At 40.8% G+C, this 6,450-nt stretch overlaps 1 long non-coding RNA gene across 1 annotated transcript; it reads right to left on the reverse strand.

Moving 5' to 3' along the window:
- Positions 1–5,340: 5,340 nt before the first annotated feature.
- Positions 5,341–5,927, reverse strand: LOC122281119. Its single transcript, XR_006230156.1, has 3 exons — positions 5,774–5,927; positions 5,555–5,638; positions 5,341–5,487 (listed from the first exon to the last, which is right to left on the reverse strand). It is a non-coding gene; the product is annotated as an uncharacterized LOC122281119 (long non-coding RNA).
- Between the last annotated feature and the right edge of the window lie 523 nt (positions 5,928–6,450).

The raw sequence follows: 6,450 nt of genomic DNA on the forward strand, positions 1-6,450 counted from the left end.
AGTATCCCAGCTGGTTAATTTCTGGGCTTTGATGATTGTATTGGCTATGGATCCTATCCAGAATTTAATAGCTCTCCATACCTCCATGATGTTTTCAGAAGTCCCCTCCATCCTTGCTGCACAGCGCCAGCTCCATATTTTCCAGATTATTAAACATGGAGTTAATCCCAGCAGGAAACCAAGCTGAGTTTTGCGTGAGGCCCTGTTAAACCAGATTTGAACTCTCTCTTTCCAGCTCTGTTGTGTTCGGAAAGGGACTCCCATCTCAGCTGATGCCCTTTTCCAAATACTTACTGCTAGATCCCCTTTGCCTAGCAGGTGTTCTAAGTCTTCATTTTGCCTTTCTTTGTAGCAGTTGCATGCCGATGCAATAGAAATTCCAATATTGCGTGTTTGTTCATCAACACTTAGACAGTTAAAAGCTGCCCTCCACACACATATAGCTATCTTTTTGGGAAGAAATTTATGCCAGACCCATTTCACCCATTCGAATTTCGGGCTCTTTAATCTCACTTCATTCCAAGCTGATTTTGTGGAGAAGGTTCCACTCTTCTCTGGTAACCACACTAGCATGTCCTTTTCATCTTTTAATTTTCCTACAAGCTATATTATTTCATTTGCCGTCTGTCTATCCATCAGTCTTTGTATTCTCTCGTCTTCCCATCTGTTTTTGTCTAGTAGGTCTTTTAGTCTTGTGTTTGGCTCTTCCACTTGTGATACCATTTCCGAGATAGGACCCCCTGGTAGGAAATTATCATACCAAAGAGAGATGTTTCCTTCCCGTACTTTCCACCTTGATTTAGCCAGAACTTCTTTAATACCTTCCTTAACTTTTTTCCAGAAATTAGACACTAGCTTTTTTTCTAGTCTCCTTTCTTTGTGTCCATTTTTCAAATATTTGGCTCTGAAAAAATTTGCCCGAAGTGATTTTTGGGTTAGAATATTCCATCCGAATTTCATGAAAAGGGATTTTTGCACCTCAGCAACGTCTCGCATACCTATACCACCCTCATCCTCTGGGGCACAAAGCTTCCTCCACGACCTCCACTTTCTTTTACTCTTACCCCCTTGTTCACCCCAGAAAAAATTTGCAAAGAGACTATGCACCTTTCGGATCACTAGTTTTGGCATATGTATTGCTGAGAGCAAATAGACAGGCATGCTAGATAGTACATGTCTCATAAGAATCAGTCTTCCCCCTTGTGATAGTAATCTGCTTTTCCAACCTGAGAGTTTCTAGCCTTCAATTTACCCTCCACTATTGGGACCCCCAAATACTGGAAAGGGAAATGTCCCTCCTTAACACCCGTTTCCATCAAGATCTCTCCCCCCCTTCTTCTTTTCAGTTGCTTAGATAAGTATACTGCTGATTTTTGTAGATTAACCTTCTGACCAGACCACGGTTCATAAGTCTTTACCACCTCCATTAGGCAACGAATGGATCCCCTGCTAGCATTGGCAAAAACCATTATGTCATCAGCAAATAATAAGTGTGAAATAGGAGGGGTTCCGCTAGGCTGAGAAAAAGTTAAGATCCTCTTCTCCAAGCCTTCCTCTTGAGCAATCTTGAGAATACCTCTTCCATGATGATAAACAAAATAGGAGAAATAGGGTCCCCTTGTCGCAGCCCCCTTTTTGCCTTGAAAAACCCTTTTATAAGTGCCGTGCATCATGATGGAGAACCACAGCGATGTTACGCAACTTTTTATCAGCCTACAAAAGAAAACCGGTAAACCAAAAGCTCTAAGAGTGTGATCCAGAAATTTCCAGTTTACCCTGTCATACGCCTTGCTCATGTCTATCTTCATCAAAATGTTTCCTCCTCTATTCTTACGGTGTAGCAGCTTTACCATCTCCTGGGTGAGGGTGATGTTTTGCAAAATATTTCTTCCTTTCACAAAAGCCCCTTGTTCTGGCGCAATAGCATCATCAAGTATCAAGGCTAGTTTATCCACTAAAATTTTAGAGAAAACTTTATAAATCACGTTACATAAGCTTATGGGGTGGAAGCTATCGTAACTCTGAGGATTTTTAATTTTTGGAATAAGCACTAGAAAAGATGAAGAGTAATATCTTGGGAGAGTTTGACCCGAATAAAACTCTCTTACAGCAGCCATTACATCTTCCTTGATAATGCTCCAGCATGATACGTAGAAAGCGGATCCGAAGCCATCGGGTCCTGGGCTGCTATCTGCCTTTATGGACGTAAAAGCCTCAAAAATTTCCTTCTCAGTTGGTTCTGTTCTCAGACTTTGTACTATGTTTTCTGACACAACAGGTTGGATCAGTTCCTCCAAACCTGGTATTTCAACATCATCTTCTATCGCAAGGAAATCCTCAAAATACTTGACCGCCTCATCATGTACTAGTTCCATCAATCCCAAAACTGTTCCGTCTGGTAGGTTCATGCTTTTAATACATGCATTCCTTCTACGTTGAGCCAAGGTAGCATGAAAAAATTTAGTGTTCTTATCGCCCTTCTCTAACCAGATTTTTTTTGCTTGTTGGGCTAATCTCATGTCCTCTCTTTTATACCAAATATCCAGTTCTACCTTGGTGATAAGGAATTCTTGCTCAATATCCTCCAAGTAATTTTCCTGGAGGATCTCCTCGTAGATTTCTTCCCTCTCCTCCAGTTCTTTGATTATTGCATCAACTTGGCCAAAGGTCTCTCTATTCCACTGCCTCATTTTCTGTTTAAGCCTTTTTAGTTTCCCAGCCAGATTCAATAAACCTGGCTCCCACCTTATCGGCTCAATCCATGAAATCCGTACCATTTCTAAGAAACCGTCATGTGATGTCCACATATTCTGAAATCGGAATGGCACTGGTCCATACCTTTCGTCTTCCTTTGTAAAGTTTAAAAAAATAGGAGAATGGTCCGAGGTTTTTCTACTAAGCAGTCTTGCAGTGACTTGCCCATGCTCGTGCCCAAAAGAAGTGTTTATTAGAACCCTGTCAAGCTTTGCCCAGCTTCTTGCTAAGCCTTGTTGCCCATTACACCAAGAAAGTTGTTTCCCAACTAATGGTAGATCCATTAGACCACTGCTATTAATGCACTTGTTAAATTCTTCCATTGCCGAAGAGGGTCTAGGTCTACCCCGCACTCTTTCCATGTCATAACGAATTATGTTAAAATCCCCCAACACCATCCAGGCATCACTGGTATTTGACATGGCTTTCAGATTGTCCCAAAGATCTCTACGCTCAGCTTGGGAGCACTTTGCATATACAAAGGTAATCCGCAAATTACCCTCCAGATCTACAACTATTGCCGTCATCGACTGCTTATTAATTTCTAAAAATTCCAAGTTTATTTCATCCTTCCAAACGACCCACATCTTTCCTCCTTCTTTTAAGTTAGAGCAATAATTGGAGAACTGTAAACTTGCCGCCCACTTCTGTAACTTTGAGTCCTCCTAGAAAGGCTCTGATATAACCAATACCGAAACCTCATATTTCCTCAATAAACTCCTTAGTCTTCTTCTCGATGTGCCCAACCCCCTAATGTTCCACACTAGCATTTTTTCAATCATAAATTCAGTTTTTTTGGTTGGGCTTTGGCCCTTCTTGATTTCCTCACCAGAGTGTCATCTGAATTTTGTACTCCTTGCTCACTTGTTGGTCTTGTCCTTGGATCTAATCGGTAATCTTTTTGTGTTTCCCTAACTATTTCCGTTTCTTCTTCTGATAGTATTGCAAAGCTATTCCTACAGATCACAGCATCCTCTTCTTTATCGCTTTCGCAATCTTCCACGACAACCGTTTCCGTGTCTAGGATAGAGTTGCACCCCACCTTTCGGATTTCCCCTTCTTCCACTTGTTCAACTAGTTTCATGTATTCTTCAAGAGATTTGTCCTCTCCCACCACCTCCTCTATTCTTATGGAGTTGACAGTTTCCTGCACTCCACCACTATCGGGCCCCTCTTCAACTTCCTGCAAGACTTCCGCCTCTTGTTCCTCTCCATCTTCCACTATCATTCTAATATTAGAAGCTTGTTTTCCTTTTTCCTCTCCTAGTTGAGAGTCTTGTTTCTCTTCCGACATAGGATCCACACTTACTTCTCCCCCCAAGATAGAATTTTTTTGTTTCTGTCCCACTTCCCTCCATACTCTCTCCTCTCCCTCCTTTTCCAAGACTTTCTTTCCTTCCCTTCTACTCATTCTGTTCACTGTCTCTCCTATTCTGCAAACCATTTCTGTGTGCCCCTGTCTAAAACACTTTTTACAATAGAATCCTTTTTTCTCATAAACTACACGTTGCCAGATCTGTGTTTTGCCTGTAACTAGCGGAAAACCAGCCACTGGTTCTTCTAGTAAATCTACTTCAACACACATTCTAGCCCCTGTTGCCCTTGTCCTATATAAGGTGGCATTATCTGTTCCTAAAAATCTACCAAAACGAGAAGCAAAAATCTGCAAAATGTCCATTTTGTAAAGATGAAGAGGCAAACCTGGAAGATAGATCCACTGGGGAGCTATGGACGGTTCCTTTTTCACGTTGAAATCCGTTGTCCAGTTGAACAATCTGAATGAGCATCCCGCCACATATCTTCCCTCCCTCGCCCAAGCATGAAGGAAGTCTTTTTCATTGGCTAGGTGGAGGAGCACGTGGAGTTCATCCATGAAACTTATCATCGGCACTTCAGAAAAACCCCAAGATTTGATGATTTACAGTCTCAGTACGTCGATAGAAGGTCTCTTAGAGAAACATTTGAGAACCAAAGCATATTTCATCTCTTCAGCAACCCTTGACATTTCCACCTCCGAGAAAATAAAACCCAGCTCTCCTAAAATCAGTTATGGCTTCCTCAGCAATATCCTGAACTTCGCCGTCGGAATCGGTCTTTGGAGGGCCTGAGCAAAGGATCGTCCACCCCCTGCGTGACTCGTCTCAGCTCTGTCACCATCTTCTCCAGCTCCGCCCATCGCAGCAGCGAGCACCCTGATCAGTTCAGAGGTCCCTCCCCCACTCCCAGAAGCTCCTAATTGACCACCTAACATGGCCATCGGCAGCTGCTGCACCCCTCAAACCAAAACCTAACCGGTTTAAAGCCCCTTTGTCACTCTCTGTTTTCGCCCTCTCTGTTTACACCCAATCGCCCAATCGCCCAAACGCCCCCTCTCGCCCAAAACGCCCAATCGCCCAATCTGATGGAATAAGCTTGAATCAAAACTAAAACGTAAGAGATTCATTTTTTTTATATCAGGGATAAGCCTTATTATGGCTAAGTCTTATGCGAAGATGATCCATTGATAGTACTCATCCAATATTCTCCACGCCTATACATAGAGAGAATAAGTAACTCTCTAATCATCTTATTAAGCATTCTTCCGGGTTCTTCCTTTAAATTTGAATTTACTTCATCTTTATCTATTCTCCTAATTGGAACTGTTCCATAAGGACAACCGTCATCTTTTAGCCCAATTTTCAATGGCAAATCCGTTTTACTTTGCAGTCCTTCCATAAATAATTTACGTTTCATCTGGATTATTGTTTTAACAAGTCAGAACAAGATCCATAGCAAGAGTTGCGGTAAACATAATCCAAACCTGAAATGTAGTATTCTTCCAAAAAGGGTGATTAAAACCAGGCTATTTGTAGAAATCAATACAGTCGTATACGTCGCCATCTTCCTATATATCAATATGAATTCAGAACAACTTACACCACAAAGTCGGCCAATGTTAAATGAAGAAATGGAACTACTGGTGAGATAAGACCCTTGACTGGAAAAGGAATTAAAAAGCAAAGTTTTTAAGAAATCTCACGTGGATGCTTCTAATTGCAGACGTACTAAGACTTGTAAGTTGTTCCTTGAATCTCAACTCTTCCTTTCTCGATAATCCCCAATTTGCATCAACCTCATCATGGTTAAGCAGGAGAAACCATACGAACAAGACTAACAGGACGTCCAGCATTGAAGCCATGTCTAATGATAGATATGCAGTAGTTTGGTTTAGAAGACTTGTATATATAAAGTGTATAATTAATGTAGAGTTATTGCTGTATTTATTAGGAAATGACTTTTAAGGATATAGCTATCTGGGATAAACATTGAGGTCAAGTGCGTTAATTACAAAATAATTAAAATACCAACCTTATTAACTACAAAATAATTAAAAAATTTCCATATAATCGTAATAATGGGAGATAATGTATAAGTTTTGGTGAATTCAATAGGAAATGGCTCTAAAAGGAAACGAGGAAAACATATTGACGTCGGCCGTCCTTAACATACCAAGTGCATTAATTAATTTCAAAGTTTTAAACCATCGTCACATTGTCGTCGTAATTATAGATCAGAGTGAATTAAAAATAGATAATTTTATTAGGCCTAAATTTAGTTTAATTGGCAATATTAGACAAGCCCACAAGTTATTAGTTTATTAAGGTTGTCGAGGAATTTCAATTAGGCTCATAGGCCCAAAAGTGTATTTGAAGGCTT

The sequence above is a fragment of the Carya illinoinensis genome, chromosome 11 (assembly GCF_018687715.1).
Source record: "Carya illinoinensis cultivar Pawnee chromosome 11, C.illinoinensisPawnee_v1, whole genome shotgun sequence".
NCBI lineage: Eukaryota > Viridiplantae > Streptophyta > Magnoliopsida > Fagales > Juglandaceae > Carya > Carya illinoinensis.